General features: G+C 39.0%; 1 long non-coding RNA gene across 3 annotated transcripts in view; it reads right to left on the bottom strand.

The window, feature by feature from the left end:
• The window catches only part of LOC149461570 (uncharacterized), a 522,205-nt gene that overhangs the window by 343,192 nt on the left and 157,297 nt on the right, over nt 1–21,716 (bottom strand). For all 3 annotated transcript variants that reach the window (XR_016312818.1, XR_016312819.1, XR_016312820.1), the window contains exon 2: nt 7,872–7,978. This is a non-coding gene — a long non-coding RNA (uncharacterized LOC149461570). The remainder of the gene's footprint in view (nt 1–7,871; nt 7,979–21,716) is intronic.

Below are 21,716 nucleotides of genomic sequence, written 5' to 3' on the forward strand. Positions count from 1 at the left end.
TGCAGTTTCAAAATAGCAGTTGGTTTTAGTGGCTCCTGTGGTCCCCCTCTAGCTGTAGTGCCGAAACCACAGGCTGTTTGTAATGGCTGGCATCCGGTGCTAAGTCCAGGAACTGAAACACTCAAATCCTGGTCTTCCGATGCTTCTACAGAATATGGAGTACATGCTGTAGAAGAAAATGTACGCACAACACGTCCATGTTTTGTTTACATTGGGGGTGTAGTGACAGCACAAGAAAAAGATAAATAACTATAAATTTAAAGATAGATAGATAGATAGATAGATAGATAGATAGAGTATAGGGGTGTGCAAACTATCTTGCTGTTTTGGGAAAAACTCACAGGAAATGCATTTTGTTCTAATTTTTTACAATTTATTCCCAATAAAAACAAGGAAATATAAATATATGCATACAAACTTGCTACCATACTTAATCCCTATCTGTCCTGAAAAGAAAACATGTAGAATATGTAAGACAGAGTAAAAAACCTAAAAAATACAATGTGCAGAACTAGGACAACACTTTGGAGCTTAGGGAGAAAAAGACCTTTGGACTCAAGTGGTTAAGCATATGCATAATAAAACACTATCTTCACATGTTTTTCAGGCTATTTTAGGAATAGATAATGATTTTCTATAGATACTGTATATAAGATGATGATGGGCTGTGCCCAGCAACTTTTCCGCACCCCAGCTACCCTGCCTTGCATCTGGCCTATCCTCCATCTCTTCTTTTTAATGACTTAACCCAGCGAACTCAGAAGGAAAATCTGGGAAAGATGGAAGCCTTGTAAGCAGTGACAGCACATCAGTAGAGGGCTTAATTCTAAGGTAAATATTTCATAATGTGCTAATATGTAATGCATATTAGCACATTATGCCATTGCCTTGCAGGTGATTTTTTTTTTTTTGAAAGGCATCGGTTTACTAACGCTTTAAGGGGGATTTCATGTTCAGTATTTTACCCACACCTCAAAATGGTCTTAGGTGAATACATTTTCTAAGATATTTATGTGCGGAAAATTGGCAGTAAATATATATACCTGTTATATGATTTATTTCCAATTCCACTGTCCTGAGTAGTTCATTAAGCATGGTAAAACTTGCACTAATGGATGTTATCCAGTATGGTACTGAAGGAATATCTGACATTAGAAAAAACATAAACTTCATGAGTTTTTTTTTTGCTGATAACCTGGGAATTTTGTGGATTTGTTGTTTGACAGTGACATTTCACCACAGTTTTCACTTTGTATATATTGATACCTATCTATATTGATAATTATTGCTGATTCCCCTCTGTCCCTATCACTTCCATGTTTCCTCCTGTCCCTACTCACTGTGTCACTGCTGACTTGTTAGGTCAGGGAAGCCACATGAAGTACTGTAGACAAAATATAAAAATACAAAAAAGTTCTGCATGATGATGAATGAGCATAGGGAACAGCCAATAGTGAAAGCATGCATGCAAACACAAGCTAAGGTCCAGCAGTTTTCCAGGGTTTGCACATTTGAATTATTTATGCACGTATTTTGGTGCACTTGAACATGTGAATATCCCATTGTGTTATTATTAAATGTATGCTTATATGGAATCGAGCCATGTTTAGCATTTTTATATACAACATTGTATTTATAAATCAGAGTAATGGGGACGGAAATGGAAGGCAGGAATAACCTTTAAAGTGAGATCAGTTTACTGAGTGCATGAGACCTACTCTTGTGTGATGGGTCCATTAAAAGGGGTGATCAACAATCTAATTAAAGGTGGAGTGCTGTATCCAATAGGACTATAGTTCATTTCTGTTAATTACACAGTATTTATTGGGGCATGAAGAGTATTATGCTATATCAAAATCCAAAATTTTACAACTATCACCAAAGTAGGTATAGAGGGGAAATCTTCCAATGGTAATACTTGTTCCAAAAATAACTAAGATAAACTTCCTCTTGGGTCCCCAGGACATTAAGTGAAGGTATAGTTTCCCAACAAGATGGAGACAGCACAAAAAACTTGACAGGTATTTTATCCCTCTGGTAAACTATCAAAAAAAAAACCAAATTGGCTCTAGTAGTGCTTCTTATGACGTCTAGCAATGGTAATCAGAAAAATAAAAAATACAAAGAATATCTCCTGCATTGCTCTTCTATGAGGTTGTTGTGTCATCTCATTCTTTGCTGTAGAAAACATGAACAGGGGAAGCTGAAGGGACAGAAAAGCAGCATAGGCAGCCTACTATACATCACCCCTGTAGAAATCTCAATGGTAAATGGACTTCAAGTTTCCATCTTAAAGTGTATGTGAACATTTATAGAGTAGAAAGCCCAACTCAAGGCTGGAAGAAGAGCTCAATTCAGCAATGTGCATGAGAGCAGCCATTGGCTCCTGCTGCTGTCAATCATAGTCATTAAGGAAAGAGCAGGGGGCAGGGCTGAGCCGTGATCTGTGTGTCTATGGACACACAGCGGAGCTTAGGAGCGAGCATGCACAAGTGCCTCCATAGCAAGTGACTTGCTATGGGGCACTCGGCAGGGGGGAGGAGCAAGGAGTGGGGGACCCAAATAGAGGTCAGTATAACATTTTTTTTTATTTTTATTGCCTTTGGAATCGCTTTAAGGCCAATCCAGCCGTTTTAATCCTCCAAGTTAAAACAATCTCTGCTGTGCTTTTTCCTCTAGAAAACAAGTATTTTGAGACCATGACAATTCGCTTGTAAAGCCAGCCATAGAAGATGAGATTTTCTGTTCTGCAACCATAGGTTGCAGGAAAGAAAATATCTCAATCCCCCCATCAACAGAGTCAGTGTTGATAGGGGAATCCCTCTCCTGGAGCTATTGTGTTCTCCCAGCGGGGAGGGGGTATGTGGGGGGAAGCCATCACTGCTGGGAGAACACAGTGATTATTGCAAGTGGCAGTAATTGTATGGACAATATGACAGGCTGGTTGTACCCAAGTCGTACAACAATCAAACTTAGTATAATCAGTCTGCCCATAGATGGTTCCCTGCTGAAACAGCCAAGATTCTAACCAACTATGGCCAGTTTATATGCACACCCAAAAATTTGATAGTGTCTATCCTTTCCACCTCCTCACTGTCTATGTATACTGGGCAATTGATAATCTTTCTTGATCTCCTATAATCCATTATTATTTCTTTAGTTTTCGCAGTATTAAGTATTAAATCATTTTCCTATACCACTTAACCAAATGTTGGATTTCCTGCCTATAAGCTATCTCATCATTATCTCATCATTATCTTATATGAGTTCAACTAAAGTGCTGTCATCAACTAACTTCACTATTGTATTTGACTAATTTATGAGACTACAGCCATATGGAAATGCCATAAACAAGGCTGGACTCAACAAACATCCCTGTGGCACCCCTGTATTCAGAATAATAATATTAGACACCTGATCTCATACTCACCATTTGTAATCTGTTTGGGATTCTAGGGAATCGATAGTCCATGAGCACAGCAGAGGGTCGACACCCAAAGCATTTAACTTTTAACTAATTTGTCAGAAACTACTGTGTTAAATTCTGAACTAAATCAATGAATAACACCCTATTATACAGTATTTATCTGAGTACTCAAGATGTGTCAAAGCAGTATGCAAAGCAATAGAAATTGCATTATCTATGAATCTGTTTGCAGGATAGGCAAACTGATACTTATCCAGATCAACAGGAATGCTTGCTTCAACCACTTAAGCTCCAAAAAGGTTTTACCCCCTTCATGACCATTTTTTCTTATACGGTACTGTGCTACTTTAACTGGCTATTGAGTTGTCATGCAATGCTGTACACAAATTAATTTTATATAATTTTTTCAAACAAATACAGCTTTCTTTTAGTAGTATTTGATCAGGACTGGGTTTTTAATTTTTTATTATATAAACCAAAAAAGACCAAAAATTTTAAAAAAAATTACACTTTTTTTTACATACTGTCACCAGAGCAGCAGCATCATATGACTGGTGAGGTGGTGATCAGAGACACTGACTGGTGACAGTAAAAAAAAATAAATAGAAAAAATACATTTTAAATACATTTTTTTTTAATTTTTTACAACTTTTTAAAAATATTTTTCTTTTTTTTACTATTTTATTACATACTTTCATAAGAGTAGTTCAGTGTCACCATAGTAACACTGTACTACTCGAAGGGGGGTGATCAGGGATTTTATTTTGCTGTTACAATAATTATTATAACAGTAATGCTTTGAGCTGTCATGAGTTAGTTTCATTCATAACAGCTGTGATTACTAGTGATCTGTGATTGGCTACAGCTAATCACATGGTACAGGATGCTGTGATTGGCCCACGTGCCTTATGATAGCTGTGGGACAATCACGGCATCATTGTATAGAAAGCACAGCTGTTTTAACCACTTGTCCTCCAGAGGATTTAACCCCCTTAATGACCAGGCCTCTTTTTGCTATTCGGCACTGCACTATTTCAACTGATTGCGCAGTCATGCAATGCTTTACCCAAACAAAATTTATGTCCTTTTTTTCACACAAATAGAGCTTTCTTTTGGTGGTATTTTGCAGATCTCAATTTTTCTCCCAAGGATTTTAAATATAAAAAAATAAAATAAAAAATATGTTTTTTTTTCTTCATTTTACAAAAATGTGTGGTAACAAATGAGATCTGCAAAATACTCATCGCGCTTCTTATCAAATTTCTTGGGATGACTACTTTCCAAAAAGTGGCCATTTGGGGGAGTTTGGTGCTATCCTGGCAAATCAGGGCCTCCGAAACTGTGATAGGTAGTCAGGAAATGTAATGAGGAAATAAAGCCCTTTAAAAGCCTGAAGGTGCTTATTGGATTTTGGGGTCGGGAAAAGTAGCAGAATGTATTTTGGGGAGTAATTCCACATATAACCATGGCATGTGTGAGCAGTAAATCATTTAAGTGACAATTTTGTGTAAAACAAAATTTTTTTTGTTGGCATTTTCCAAAAACTTGTGGTAAAAAAATACTTCTTCTATTGACTCAACATGCCTCTCAGCAAATAGTTTGGGGTGTCTACTTTTCAAAAAGGGGTCGATTTGGGGGGTGGGGGCATTTTATGCCCAGCATTAGAAGTTTATGCCACACATCATTCACTCTTCTAACCACCTGAAGACCAAGCCTTTTCTGACACTTTTTGTTCACAAGAAAAAAATCTGTATTTTTTGCTAGGAAATTACTTTGAACCCCCAGACATTATATACACCCTAGTGAATAAAATGGTGGGTGCTGCAATTTTTTATGTCACATAGTACTCATGCAGTGATTTTTCAAACGCAATTTTTTTTTAAAAAATATTCTTTTTTTACTTTTAATGCACAAAAACACAATATACTGGCCAATTATTTGGTAAAATATAAAAGATGATGGTATGCCGAGTAAATAGATACCAAACATGACATGCTTTAAAACTGCATATGCTCCGTGCAATGGCGACAAACTGCATACAATTTTACTATCCATAGGCAACGCTTTAAAAGCCTTTACAAGCTACCATTTTAGCTTTAAAGATGAGGTCTACTTCCCTTGATCTGACGTTGTGATACCTCACATGCATGGTGCAACTGCTGTTTACATACCGGCACAGGATCAATGCTCACGCACACAGGTGCACGCGCGCAGAGGGGCAAGGGTGCTTTTTTTTTTTAAGTTATTTTGATTTTTTCTAAATTATTTTTACACTGTCCCCTAATTTTTTTTGGATCACTTTTAATGCTATCACAGGGAATGCAAATATCCCCTATAACTTCAATGGGCATTGTCATATATTCTTTTTTGAGAAATCTGGGGTCTATCAGATTCTGGATATCTCCTCGGCCCTTACATTATCTAATGAAGCCAAGATCGGTGTGATCAGATGCTTTCCCAATTTACAAATGACGCTGTTTATATCCTGTGAAACTGAAGTGATGAAATGCTTGTAGCTTCCGATTTCTTAGGCTATAGAGATGATTGGCACCATTCCGGTCTCCAATCAGCTCTATGGTCAGCTGGCAGAAACACCGGCTGCATTCTCAGGTTCCCCCAATGGCACGGGACTGCCCAAGAAGGCTGTGGAAGGCAGTGGGGGTGGAGGGGGGCATCATCTCCCACTGCTTGTAAAAGCAATCCTGCAGCTAATTAGTCACTAGGATTGATTTTATATGAAAGCCGATCGCCGGCTGAAAAAAAACGATACCAGGATGATGAATTAGTTTACATGGATGAGTCCATTCAACACTGGCGACAGTGATTAAAATGATCAGCTTTAATGCATTCATGTTATCTCAAAATGAAAAAAAAGTTTGCTGTAAATGATTATAAAGTGTTAGCTGGAGTAAGGCTTCAATTTGTTATTGTATTCAAACCTGCTAATACATTTAACCCTCCTATTTCCATCCTCCCCAGACGAACAATGCTGCTGTCTTCTGTGTCCTGTACTCATCCCTCTAGAGCTGTGTTTCACTAATACAAGAGGTATGTTACTGGTCAGATCACCAGGTGAAAACAGAGGGAAAAAAGCCAAAAAAGAAAAGTGATGCAGCCACCACATCTAATGCTGCAATATAATACTTTTTTTTTTTGGTTTTAAAACAATAGATTATTGCAGCTTGTTGCAGTGACAAATTAAATATCAGTAAAAACACCTGCTAACTAATCTGCACATGTGTTAGAATCCCAGGAAAGTCCCATAGAATATGGGGTAGTTGGGTTCAGTTATGTCTAAACTCAATTGTACGACCTGACGCCCTGTCTGGTCCTGCTGCCGCTCTGATGTCAATCTTCCTCATTCTTGTTCTGACCTCATGTTGTTTTAAGACCAATATATGCTCCCCCTCCACAGGTTCTTTACTATGAGTTTCACATCTCAGATTTTGATCCTCAAAGCAAGCAAAAAAATTAGTTTAATCTCTTGGCGCAGGCCGCACGCAAATGTGTGGCCTCCTGGCATCTGGGCCTTGACACCAAGTGGCTGCACATTTGCATGCAATTAAGAAAAACATATGTGAAGCCACACATGTCTGGTACTCACAGAAAGGTCTCGATCTCCTCTTGTGATTGTGATCTTTTCCAATCATGTGACCACCGTGACAGCGAATCACGGTGGTCACATGACTCTAAAACCCTGCTCTGCCTCCTGGCTTCTGAAACCCTTAAAGGGGCCCAGGGGTTAAGGTATCAGTACTCTATAAACCCGTGTATTGCTAGATTTAAAATCTACCATTGGTTTACTCCCCTTCCACATGCTATGAAAATTTTGATTCTCATAATAAAATTCAATGTGCTGTTTATATGGATGCTTAAAGCGGAACGTCACTCTCTCAATCGACATTGACTATTTTTAATCCTTATGTTGCTAGCATTAGTAAATAGATAGGAAAGTATATTATATTTACTTTGTTAAAACTTTTTTTATATTTCTTTAGTTACTTCCTGGTTTCCATGCCTAGGCAAATGATGTCATACATCCCAGGAGTCTTCAGGAGAGGAAGGAGAGTTCTAAGCTCAGCCATTGCCTGAGCTAAGGGCAGATGGATTCCAGGAAGTAAATGCTACATAAATCATCTGTCCTCACTCAAGATGGCCACTGCCAGAAATATCAGGGGGTGGTTTTCAAAATTAATTCTCAGCAAAATAAAGCATGGAGACATGGATGGATTGGGGAGTTTGCTTTGAACATTAACAATTAATTAAAAAGCAATTTTGGTTTGTGGAGCTCAGATGCAGTGCAGTTCCACTTTAACCTCCTTAACCTTCCTGGCGGTAATCCTGAGTGTGGCTGGAGGTTAATTTTCAGTACCAAAAGCAGTAACCCAGAGCCACACTCAGGATTACTCCATAGTGCTTCTCCTGCTTTCCTCCCGATCCTTACCTTGTCCTGCAATCCTGTGATGTCCTCCTGCTGTGTCCTCCAGCCGATACCGGCATACTTCTTCTGGGTTCCGTTCCCTGCGGGCATCAGTACACATGGGGGCGGAACTGGCGGGAAATTAAAAAAAAGTAAAAATATGACATACACACAATACATTGTAATCTGTTAGAATTACATTACTGTATCAAACCATTTCATCTAAATGTTGTCCCTAGTGCTTTGTCCTGTGCCCTGCCTGCACTTTTACAGTTCTTTCTGCCTGGAAACTTGAGAATGTCCATGGCATCCAAAAAGCATCCCTTTAGGTCAAAAGCGGTTTTAGACCAGCTAGAAAACAGCAGTGAATTAGAATCACTTGCAAAATTGAGTTTGTGCAGAAATTCGTCATCAGACACTGACATTATTGAATTACATTTATTATTATATTATTATTTTTTATAATATTTTATTATATTATATTTTATGATTTTGTGTGTTTAGCATACCCGGGATGTTTACTAGACTCTTGTTTGGACAGATTTAAGTGAGTTATTCCTAAGAATTACAGGCCTACAATATAAAACAACATATTTCCATGCAAAACAATGTACCGCTTTGCCATTCAAAAATATTGATTAGTTGGACTGCCAGGGAGGTTAATGCCTTTATTTAATCCATTTCAAGCTTTCCTGTAGTCCATATTGTTGCCTGGTCTAAAGAAAGCAGGTAAACATAAAGGAGACTGGCTGGACTACCAGGTATTTAGACTTTTTTGGCATGCACATAATATAAAAAAGGATGAATAATAAAAGTTAACATTTCACTAAATTTTGGTTTACAAATATTATAAGTATGGCCTGATCGGTGTCAAATCTTAAACTTAAATCAACTTGTCAATCAATGGTCTCTTAAAAAAAAAAAAGAGCAGAAAAGTTGTATTGATTTTTCTAGTCTTGACTTAAATTTCTTTCTCGCTGACTTTGTTCAATAAATCTAGTGAAAATTAATGTCCAATTAAAGGCCTTGTTACATGATATCTTCCTAAAAACAGCTTTAATACCAGACAAAATCAATACAATGACAGCTTTTTCCTATACAAAGGAGGAAAGAAGGAAGTGAGCATTGTTTCAGTATGGTTTGCCATGTGTCACACAAATGTCACAATCACCAGCATCATTAGCCTGCGTCAAACAAATGAATTTACAATTAACTTGTTACATGTATCTTGTAATCAGAACGTCTGGTAAGCAGTATCAAGCCCTCTTCTCTGGAACTGTGGCCTACATTTTAACCCTAATAATGAGCTTTCACAGGATGACTGCTGTGTAGAGATTATCATATGCTAGAGCAGGTTAACCTACACAAGACTGAGCAACAATTCAGGCAGAAAATAATAACGAGCTTCTTGCTGAGGTCAGATGTGATATATGAAACATATGACTAAAATCACATTATAAATATATATCCCACATTCTACCTAATTATATAGATTATTACTAAAAAGGCTGCTGATTAAATATTCTTCTTAAACCTGTTTATCCTTATTATGACATAAACAGGTAGCTAGGGTATCTTCCAGAGACATGTTCTTTAATTATATTCAAATCTGAATACTTATTTTACACATTGCAGATGTCCTGAGATTAACAGGATTAGATACAGTATGTGTGTATGATGTGACCGCTTTCTGCATATGGCTAAAATGGAGTTATATTTTAGCCATTTTGACACTAGTAATTCTTGAATTATGATTTTTATGTTTGACTGCCAATACATTTGGTGCCTAAGGTATCTACAGATAGTTTTAGTGAGAGTTTAATTTTCAGTGGTAACTAGGTAAACCTCCCAGAATTGGAACTTGAGAAAAGGGGACACTTTGAGATGGAAGAGATATGTGTGCTGTGCTGAAAATTGGCATGGCTAAATTGTATTGACGTTTGGCCATGGCCTAAAGGAGCATTGTTAAATTGAGTCTGAGTCTGTAGCAGAGTTTAGATGTCAGTACTGGGCAACCTAGAGGCCAGTATTGTGTAATGTGACATGCAGGGTTCAAAGGTCAGTAGTAAGTAATGTAGAGTGCAGGGGTCAGTAGTAAGTAACGCAGAGTGTATAGGTCAGTAGTAAGTAACACAGAGTTCAGGAGTGGAGTCGGCAGTATGTAAGTCAGAGTGGCCAGGTCAGTGGTAGGTAATGCAGACTGATCAGTAGTAACTAACACTAATCTCCCTTTGTTTCACCCATGAAGTGTGGGTGACACCCAACAAGGAACCAACCACTTCCTCTAACTTTGACTATTTCCTGCATTCGCACCCCTTTCTTCCTAATCCAGCATTTGCTGTCTCATTAACACTGGAGGTCCTTATTCACTGAGATTTCCAGCACTTTTCCACTGTGCCGAGGTGAGGTTAATGCCTGTCTGTCAAGTGCAACACCATCTTTCTGGCTCTGAGAGCAAGGTGCTGTGAGTGGGGTGAAGGGCTAGTGAAACTGTAATTCTAATGCATTGGTTGCCCAAAGTTCTCTACATAGAATGGGAGATGAGCACTGGAGCAAATGTTCTTGTTCATGGTTTCCGGACACAGCTTGGATCTACAGAACACAAGGATTGTGTTAGAATCCTGGGAAAGTCCCATGGAATATGGAGCAGTTGGGTTCAATTATGTCTACACTCAATTGAAAAGAATGAAAAATATTGAAGCTCACCAGTTCATAGAAGTGGTGGCTGCATTGGTTTTCTTTTTTAGGCTTTCTTTTTATTTTTACCTGGTGATCTTGCCAGTAACACACTTCCTGTACTAGGGAGACAACACTTAATGCATCTATAGAGGAGCAGTACTGTCACCCAAGGAAAGGAGTATTAGTACCACAGAATGCCCTAATCTGAGGGGTTTGTAGTTCACAGAGGTAAACATGACAGTGTTGATAACAATGCTTTTGATTTAAGTGCTGCACCAGCAGGAAATTTCAAGCTCACTGAATTTCTGGCAGATCAACCTGCATTTTTCTTTTTTTTTTTTTAAAGGAATATTTATTGGGTTTTAGCAAGGTAAAACAAATCAGAGTGGTGAGACAAATGTGACATAGATGCAACATCATACCTAGTCATGAGATAATATATACTTGGCATAATGAAAACAGTTGCGGGAAGGCGTTTAGATAGCATCAAGTTGTAATATTTTTGTAAGCAAGTAATGAGGAAGAGATGTGTAAGAAAATGAAGGGCAAATAGCGTGTGTGAGAAGAAAGGGGGAATAGTAGCCAGTTGAGATTGTGTGTTCAGGACGTGAAATGAGGTTTTGATTTGCCAGTAGTAGGTTAAAGTTAGATGTTTGGGATGTGCAACAATGTCATCTATTATCCTCCAATAACATATCAAAAGGGTGTAATGAGAAAGGAAATATCCATGGGCTTGGGGGTTGGGATTAGATTAGAGGGCAAGGGAGAGGTATAGAAAGAGAGCAAGGGGTGTGAGAGAGGGGAATGAAAAGCAGGTGACATAGTCGGAGTGGTTAAGGTTGTTGATGAGTGAAGGCGAGAACTGTATGAGAGCTGGAGAAGGGAATGTGAAGGAAGAGGGAGGTATTACCCGGGGACCTAGGTAGAGTAGAGAGAAATGGAAAAGGAGGAGAAAGGGGAGGATAGAGGGAAGCCAACAGTTTCGGGTTCCGCCATAAGCAATGTCTAGGAGATGTCACACTCTAGTTGCCTAATGTAGGACTATAGTATATTGATAGTGCCTAGTGGACCTATGGGCTATAGTTGGGTGGTTAGAAAAAAAGAAAAAAGGTCAAGATACAGTTAAAGATGAAGGTATAGGGTAAGTGAAAAGAGGATGAAGAGAAAACCAGTAGAGACACATCAAAACATAATACAGCTTAGCAATTGATAAAGGCAATAGCTCCAGTGCTACAGGACTCATGGGATGTTTCATTGGTCGACTTAATAGGTTGGTGTCCTGGAGAAAAAATGCCTGCTCTTGTGTGGATAGGGATCATGTGATATAGGATTCCCATTTACGGAAATAGTGGGATTCTTTTGAGGAGGTCGGGGAGGTGATTAGATTGAGTCTATCGAGGCGTAGTAGAGAGTTGAGCTCTTGTTTGAGGTCTGTCAAAGTTGGAGGACAGTTTGAGACCCATTTCCGGAGAATAACCCGTCTTGCTATTAGGAGGCTTGTGGATATCCAGGGTTTGTTGTTTCTGAAAGATGACACTTGAAAAGGGGAAGAGACCGATGGCTGGCTGTTCCATGTAACCGAAGAGAAGCGGTAGCAGGTGAATGGGTAGTTGGAAGGTAGTGATAATGGTCATGAAATTGACTACTTGCTTCCAGAATGTAGAGATAGCAGAGCAGAGCCACAGCCTGTGTTGTAGTGAAGGTTTTTGACTTTCACAAAGCGGGCAAGTGGAAAGAGTCGGGTCCTTTTTCTGAGTAGAGACAGGGTATGTAAGCACGGTAAAGAATCTTGAGTTGTTGTGGTTGAAGGCACATGTGGAATTGAAGCCTGATAGTAATTGGTCAGCTGTAAATATATAATCAAAATCTTTGACCCAGGATTGCACAGCATTGAATGTCTCGAAAGGTTTGGCGTAGAGAAGATTCAGAGATCTGCATATGTTTGATATTTTATACTTTCAAGAGTTCGCCAGGACATCAATGAATGTCGTACGGAATCTGATAGCTTTAATAGGTGCGACTGAGTTGACAAAGTTCCTTACTTGAAGGATATAAAATAAGTGATGTGGTGGTAGCCCGTGGATTTGTAGAACGCTGTTAAGAGGTTTTGGGGAACCCGTAGAGGTGTCATATAAATGTTGTACCAAAGTTAGTTCTTGAGCTATCCAACTTTCGTAAGCATCATAGGATTGTGGGGGAGAAAAGGAAGGGTTATGGTGAATAGGAAGAAAACGGGAGAGCCACGGAGAAACCCCCAGTTTACGTCTGACCTCCCTCCATGTAATAAGGGTATCGTGGATGAGCGAATTATATTTCAGGTGGGGTGGAAGAGAGTTAACATTGGAATGTAATAAAGCCGAGAGATCGTAGGGATGTGCTATTGCAGATTCAATGTGGTGATTGGAATATTTGGAGGACTGAGTGAGCCAATCTAAACATATACGGAGTAGACATGAAAGATTATAGGCTTGCACGTTTGGGAGTCCAGAGCCTCCTTCGCTTCGTGGTAGGAATAATTTAGCTAGTGCTATACGAGGACATTTACCTTTCCATAGAAATTTTGAAATTGCCTGGTTTAGCCTCAAGAGTTATTGTGTTTAAGGAGAAGAGGTGTCAGGGATCCCAAGTTTTGCCGCGGTGCACGAATCTGCACATGCGTAGGATCCCGACAAGACATATAGGAAGGTGGGCACTAGGACCCAGATGTGCCTGTCACCAATGATGGCGCCGGGCAGACACTAGGACCCAGGCGTGCCTGTTGGCGCCGGGCGGGCTATTTAAACCAGCTCTTACAATGCTCACATTGCCGTATGGTCTTGTTCCTTGTTGTTCCTGTTCCTGACAGAGTTCCTGTTGTTGCCGAATCCTGCTTGATCCTGACCATTGCTGACCTTCTCCTGCCCTGACCTCTGGCTCGTTTGACCATTCTTCTGCCTGTTCCTGATTGTCTGATCTCCTGCTGCTGAACCTGGCCTGTAACCTGACGACCCTCTGCCTGCTGCTCTGTACCACTCTGCCTCGACCGTTATCGACCCAGCCTGTCTGACTCCGCTATTGTTCCAGTGTGTTCTGTCCATCCATCCTGCACGGACTGCTCTGCCTCTTCACATCAGGCTGTCATCCTGCTACGTGCCACCGGCGGTTCGCTCTACCACAGCTGGGTGTACTCAGGGGCCGCGATCGGGTCTCAGTCTGCTCCAAGTCCATCCCCACCATCAGGGGCTCTGGTGAACAAGCAGATTGGGGCTTAGACTCCGCGCCCTGGGGAAATCCAGGTCTGTGGAGCGCCAGAGCTACCGTAGGTAGGTACCTGACAGTAGGTATGGTCTAGAGCGGATAGAGAAGTTTCGGAAAACTCACCATCTTAAAAAGGTGCGATCTGCCCAGGAGTGAGAGCAGTAGATCCTTCCACATTTCCAGTTCCCCAATAATTTTAGCAATCGTGGGCGTATAATTTAGCTTGTATAGAGATGAGGCTAGTTTCCCTATCTTTATGCCTAGGTAAGTGATATGTTTGGTAGCAATTTTAAAAATCGAGTTTTGTGTCCACCCCGGGAGGAGAGACTGAAATAGTGGAAGCACCTCAATTTTGGAGAAATTTATACGGAGTCCTGAGCAAAGACGGAAGGATGAGAAAATATGTTGAATGTATGTCAGGTCTAGAGATGGGTGTGAGGTAAAAAATTAAATTGTCATCTGCAAATAAGGCGAGTCTCAACTCTTGCTGTCCTATTGTGATACCATGTAGGTCAGAGTGAAATAATAGAAATCTTGCTAATGGTTCCAGGGTCAAGTTAAAAAGTAAAGGGGATAAAGGGCATCTCTGTCTAGTGCCCTATTGAAGCTGAATGGGATTGGATATGTGGCCTGCTGCTATGACTTGGGCTGTTGGGGAAGAATGCATGGCTTGGATCAGGTGCATAAAAGGGCCCTCAAATCCAAATTTCCGCAGTGCTAAGAAAAGCCATTCGAAGTTGACATTTTCAAATGCCTTTTCGGCATCTAATGATACGATTGCTGCATTTTGGGACATGCCGCTAGAGGTCTCATTCAGGACCGCAATCACCTTACGGATATTCGATGCCGCCGAACGAACCTGCACAAAACCTGCTTGCGAAGGATGAATGAGAGTGGGTAGTATAGTTGCTAGACGAGAGGCGATAATTTTTGACAGGAGTTTTGCGTCGAGGTTCAGTAGGGATATAGGCCGATATGATCCAGGGTCCGTCAGGTCTTTGTCTTTTTTTTTGGCTATCAGTTTTATGTGGGCTTGAAATCTCCTCCAACCTGTTTTTTTCTAGACATGTACCTGCATTGGAGAGACTGAATATGTATTTTTATTTTATTCCCAAACATGTTATGGTCAAAGGTTTATGAATTTAACGTAATGGATAGGCTGAGGATTGAGCATTAGAATTAGGTAAATTGCTAAGGATTAATCCTCAGGGTAATATTGGGTGACCAGTCCTGTACATGTGTGCTACAGTCATATTGTCCTGCTACCAACCTCCATTCTGAGCATCTTACATGTTTACATTACATATTACATTTACATGTGTTGAAAGCAGTGTAATTAAAAAACACACAAATTGCTAGATTTTATGTATATATACATATTATCAGTTTACAAAATGTAAAGCGAGCAAACAGAAGAAAAGTCTAAATCAAATCAGTATTTGGTGTGACTACCCTTTGGGGTTGATTTACTAAAGCTAAAAAGTGCAAAATCTGGTGCAGGAGTGAAGGCTGTTTTCCCACCCAAATGTCACTCCAAACCTCCAAAATTCCAGGTCCCAAATACGTGTCTTCTAATACCGAGTCAGTCCTATCCTTTACATGACTACCCTGAAATACCTCACCCATCACGGGTGAGACCCCTGAGTACACACACATTTCCCTTAAAGGGACTATAATCCAAATATTGGTGCCACATAGCACCTGTCCAGGACCCAATCTTCGCGTTCTGTACAGTACACACAGTGCTTGTGCATACAGTTTTTGAAGGACCTTGGCAGGTAGGTTGTTAAAAACATCTTGTAAAACTAACCACAGATATGTGGATGTAGGCTGCCTCAAATCCTTCTGTTTCTTCATGTAAACCAGTGTTTCTCAACTCCAGTCCTCATGGACCCCCAACAGGTCATGTTTTCAGGATTTCCATTATTTTGCACAAGTGATTTGATCAGTTTCACTGCCTTAGTAATTACCACAGCTGTTTCATCTGAGGGAAATCCTGAAAACATGACCTGTTGGGGGTCCATGAGGACTGGAGTTGAGAAACACTGATGTAAACCCAGACAGACTCGATGATGTTGAGATCAGGGACAGAAATGAGCTGCATGGTCGAGTTGCCAAAAAGAAGCCTTTACTGCGCCAATGTCACAAAAAAGCCTAGTGAGGTGTGTCAAGATGTTTTCAGGCATATTGTAACCTGACTTTTTTGTGGCATTGGTGCAGTAAAAATTTGTTTTTTGCAACTCAGCCATGAAGCTTATTTTTGTTCAAGTATTATTGTATTGTACTCCTTGAAAAACCACACCATCTTTTTCCAGAGCAGCCTGTATTTTTCCTGAGGTTAACTGTGGGTTTTTCTTTGTATTCCAAACAATTCTGGCAGTTGTGGCTGCAATCTTTCTTGGTCTCCCTGATCTTGGATTAGTATCAATAGATCCCTGAATTTTCAACTTCTTCAATCTAAAGTGATTGAACAGTACTGACTGGCATATTCAATGCTTTGGATATAGTTTTATATTTATGTTTACCGCTGCTCAAGGTAGAGAGACTCCCAATCTCCAAGCACAACTCCTGTAGGAGCTAGCCCAGTGTAATGAATAAGCGCTATCTTTAGCGTGAAACACATTAACCTGCCAGTCCTCCACTGTATTTCCACTGCATGTATTGGTTTTATCTTGGTTCAATAAAGTGGAATGTTTGGAGTGCAGCTGATTGGACGTCCTTTGTTCATATCTTTTTATGTACTTTTCCATCTTAATAAAGTTCCATTGCCTTGTTACGCAGGTCTTTTGACTTTTCTTTTCTGCCCCCATGGCTCAGTATCTCAGTATCTAGCCAGCTCAGTGCATCCATGTGAGAGCTAACAAACTCATCAATAAACTAATTTATACACAGACACTAATTGCAATTTAAAAAGCCACAGCTGTGGGAAATTAACATTTAATTGTCATTTGAATCTGTGTGTGTCACCTTGTGTGTCTGTAACAAGGCCAATTATTCCAGGGTATGTAAACCTTTGATCTGGGTCATTTGGGTGTTTTCTGTTATCATTACTATGTTATAATTAATGGTTTCATCTGATTGCTATCTTTAACACCTTCACACCTAAGGGTAACACACATCTTAAAGTCTAAGCACAATTTTGCAACGTTGACATGTGTTAGTAAAACCGTACATATCATCACAACTACTTTGTACATCCAGGTGAATTATACCTTGTTTTTTTCAGGACAAATTGGGCTTTCATTTGCTGGTAAATTGTAATGGATATCTCCTGATTTTTTTTTATTATCTAAGGAAAACTGGCCAAAAATAGTAAAAAAAAATCTCATTTTTTAAATTTAGCTGTGTGTTTCTTGTTACTACCATAACTTTCCACCAAAGAACAACCCAAAATAAATTTTCCAGCTCTTGACAATTGCAGCGATACCATATATGTATCTTATTGTTGTTTGTACCCATAGTACAGCCCAGAAACAATAGTACACATTTTGTTTTTTTACCTAAGACACACTGGAACTAACTGACACTGATACCAATTTAAAAAAAGAAAACAAAAAATCCTGACCTTTGACCCTAACCTTTTGACCTTGGCCTTTAACCCTGACCTTGACCCAAACACTTACCCTGGCACTGAACTAGATCAAACTTTGATCTAGTTATTTTTTATTTTATTTTTTAATATTTATCTTTTTCTTTTTTTTCTCCTTTTTTTAACAAAAATTTTTTTTCCCTCTATGCCAGGAGTTAGAGAGATACAATGTATCTCTCTCCTCCATTCATAGAGGGAAAGAAAACAAGGGAAGCAGGCTATACAGTGACTGATCACTGTGATAGCCAATCAGAGGCTATCACAGCGATCATGTAACCCGAAATCGGGAGTCCCGGGTCCTGAGCGTTAAAACAGGACCCGGGGCTCTCAGTGACACCCCGGTCTTTGTGTTGGGAGCGCGCGGTGCGGCACACTCCTAGCAGAAAGACAGGTATGCAAATATGGGGCCCCAGGGAAAAAATCCCAGTTTTGTGAGGCCGCATATTTGTGTGACGTCGGCACGAAAGGGTTAAATAACAGACAGTTTTTTTGGCATGATCAGTAATATTTTCAATATCAATTCCAAAATTTCACAATTTCTGCCAGAGCATGCAAGCTTTTGAGCACAACTAAATACATATCCTATTGTGCAATGGAAGCTTTACATGCTGCACATTATGGGCTGTGCTGTTACTTTTCCTTTAAGCAGGTATCTGGCACTACATGTCATGGATCCTGCTCTCCTATTGCAAGAACAGTAAGTGAACATAAATCAGTTGTAATATGTGATTCTATGTACTAAAACAATATTCTTCTTTTTATTTAGACTGGGTTATTAAAATTTTAGCAGAGGTGCATGCTTTGCCCATCTCAGACTCTACTTTGTGAAAGTCTTCAAAAACGTCTTCTGAATATCTTGACAGCTCATACTGTATATATATGGGTGAATTTCTTAACAGTTGCCTCTTTTTCTAACTAATGCAAAAAGGCTTTCATTTGTAAGGGGTGGACTAGTTCATGGTGGCTTAGGAAGCTCCATATTATTCTTCCAGGCAGTGGTATTACAGCTCCTTTATTGAGGTTTCCAAGGTACAATTTTCAATGGTGGTTAGCTACCACTGGAAGACAGGGTTATAATTAAAAGAAACACTCGAGCCATAGCTATTGTTTGAAGAGGAAGCTTCTGGTCACTTATCCGTCTCTGACCACACACAGTAAAGCCACTCTTAACCATAAACCAAACAAGCTTTGATTATCTTCAAACCTATGCTATATAACAGTTTTCAAGAAATTCATCGAACATGTTGTGTAAAATAGCCTGGATCATGGCATACATTTAGAAATATGTAAAAGCAAAAATGAAGGTAAAAGCTGGGGACAAATATAGATGCTGATTGTTCAAAAACCTCTAACACTGTATGTTATTTTTAGCTGTGGGAGGCCAGCAGAGTTGTTCACAGTGAGAGGATTTAGGCAATGAGAACAAATGCACATCAGAGTGTTTCTTTAAAAAAAATCATACCTAATTGTTTACATGACCCTAACCTTCTGCTCTTAACCCAGCCTTAACATTTAGCCTTAAACTGGTTGTAAACCTCAGATATGAAATATAAACAAGGCATGTCCCTCTATAGTATGTACTTGTCTCAGTTAAGAGCACTAAGTGTCATTTCTGTCTGCTCCCTCATTCCTCTGCTATCTGTATGGGTCACTTCTGACAAGTGTTCCTGACACCAAGAGGTGTGCTGTGTGAAGAGGGGCTTGTCTCTTCCCTCCAATCAGCTCTCGGAGCTCTCCTCACTGAGCTCTGCAGTATGTAATTTCAGCACTCCGCCCCCTGTTTTCTGACAGCTCAGACAAGCTTTATAAATTCTGAACTTTGAACAGATGGAGAGACGAGAAGACTTCAGATAAACAGGTACAACTTATGTAGGAGCATTTGTTTTGTCTCTGTGTATTACCTGAAACCAGTCACTTCACTGGATATACCTTAACCCCCCTGGCGGTATTCCCGAGTATAGCTTGGGGTTAAGTTTCAGTACCAAAAGCGGTAACCCCGAGCTACACTCGGGATTACCCTGCAGCATTGCTCAGGGATTCTCTCCAGCACTTACCTTGTCCTGTGCTCCCGCGATGTCCCCCCTGCAGCGTCCCCGGTCGATGCTGGCATCTGTCTTCCGGGTTCTGGTCCCTGCGAGCATCGGGACTTATGGGAGGAACGGGGGATGGAAGCGGCGGGAAATTCAAAAATTTAAAAAAGTGACATTTACTCAATACACTAATATCTCATAGTAAAGCATTACTGTATCAAACCATTTCACATACATTTGTCCCTAGTGCTTTGTCCTGTGCCCTGCCTGCATTTTTACTGTTCTTTCTGCCTGGAAACTGAGAAATGTCCATGGCGTCCAAAAAGCATACCTTTAGGTCAAAAGCGGTTTTAGACCAGCTAGAGAACAGTGATAGTAAATTAGAACTACTTGCAGAATTGAGTGATAATGATTCGTGGGGAATCAGACACTGAAAACGATTTTGCGACTGAGCTGAGTGATGTGCGGACTTGGCACTAAATTTCAGTGTTTTTGGTTTGATTATATTATTGAATTAAATTTATTAGTATTATATTATTATTTTTTATGATTATTTATTATATTATAATTTATGATTTCGTGTTTCAAATTTTATCCTACCCGGGATATTTACTAGACAGATTTCAGTGAGTTATTCCTAAAAATTACAGGCCTACAATAAAAAAACAACATATATCAAACATATGCAAAAAAATTTACTGCTTTGAGCACAGAAAAACTGACATAATCAGACCGCTAGGGAGGTTAAAACCACTTTAATGCAAACTTTAAAACCAACTGATACCATGATAACATGTGACCCTTAACTCCAGCCTATCAGAAAAATAAACTAGCAAAAAAGGTCTCCATGCAGAAGAAGCTAATAAATAATGACCTCTCCTACTGTCCTCATCCCTAAACATCATTCCATTGAAGAGAAATTGCCTTCCAAAGTCTTCTTCTGAAACAAAAAATTATGGGAGTGTAGATCTCCTGGTTCCTATCTGTGCTCAACCAGAGAAGCGACACAGCAACAAGTTTACGTTTCAAAAGAAAATGCTCCTGCTAAGTGATCTCATTATGACAATATCACAGAGCCAAAAATCCACTGATTGGCCTCTTACAATATGGCCAGAAAACCCTGACAAGCACACCAATTCAGTTAGAAAAAGAATATTTACATTGAGTGTATTCTTAACCCCTTTCCTGACTGCCGTCTGTATAAGAATACAGTTTAAAAGTTCTATTGCCGGACAAGCAGAGGGCACCTGTGTCAGCCATTAGATCTGTTCCAGTGCTATAGTGAAAGCGATCATGGCAGTTACAGTGAACAGGAACCAATCAACATATTTCCAAGGCACATGTTTGCTATTACTTCATATTGACCACGTGACATTGTGTACACCAAGCTGGCTGCGGCTGGCTGAGCTACTGTACCATTGTGCCTCTCCTAGAGAGGGGAACTTTGATATACACAGTTGGCAGACTCCAACTAATAAAGTAAAGCATACACACAAAATTAATAAATGTAAAATGTAAAAAACATATACAGTATATTGTTATATGACTGATTATTAATATTATTATTGTTACATAATAGAAATAGCTGTATCTATTGCATCTAAATCACTTACTATTAAGTCCAGTAATGTGTGATGTCATCTACATGGAAGATTACATAAACAACTTTCACCAGAAAAAAACTAAAGGAAGACTACATCCTACAGTGAAATTTCCCATATTCAATATATTTAAAAAAAAAATTATATATATATATATATATATATATATATATACTGTATGTTGAAATGCGTTGTTATTACAAAATATATGAAAAATATTTTTAAAAATACATTTCAGATATGCTGTATGTCTTTAAAAATACAAATCTACATTTTTGGAATGCATTTACAAATATATGTAAAAATATATATTGAAATTACTTTTTTATATGTTAAAAAAAAATCTGAAGAATATATTTAAAAAATATATATTTTTAAAAATATATATTTTTGAAAATATATATTTTTTAAATATATTTGTAAATACATTCCAAAAATGTTGTAATAAAAACGCATTTCAACATAAAGTATATATACATATATATATATATATATATATATATATATATATTTTTTTTTTTTTTTTTTTAATATATTGAATATGGCCAAAATTGTAGCATTTCAAATATATGTCAATATATTTGGGAAGAATATTTTTAAAATATATTTCATAAAAAGGTTATCCTGATGATATCTTCATTGTGTAGCCAATCACAGTGCCACATGGTGGTCACTGCCCACTTAAAGGGGAACTTTGCCCATAATACAAAAAAAATGTTTTTTTGGCAAGAAA

The sequence above is a fragment of the Staurois parvus genome, unplaced genomic scaffold (genome assembly GCF_062004578.1).
Source record: "Staurois parvus isolate SC_StPar_1 unplaced genomic scaffold, SC_StPar_1.0 ptg000198l, whole genome shotgun sequence".
Taxonomy (NCBI): Eukaryota; Metazoa; Chordata; class Amphibia; order Anura; family Ranidae; genus Staurois; species Staurois parvus.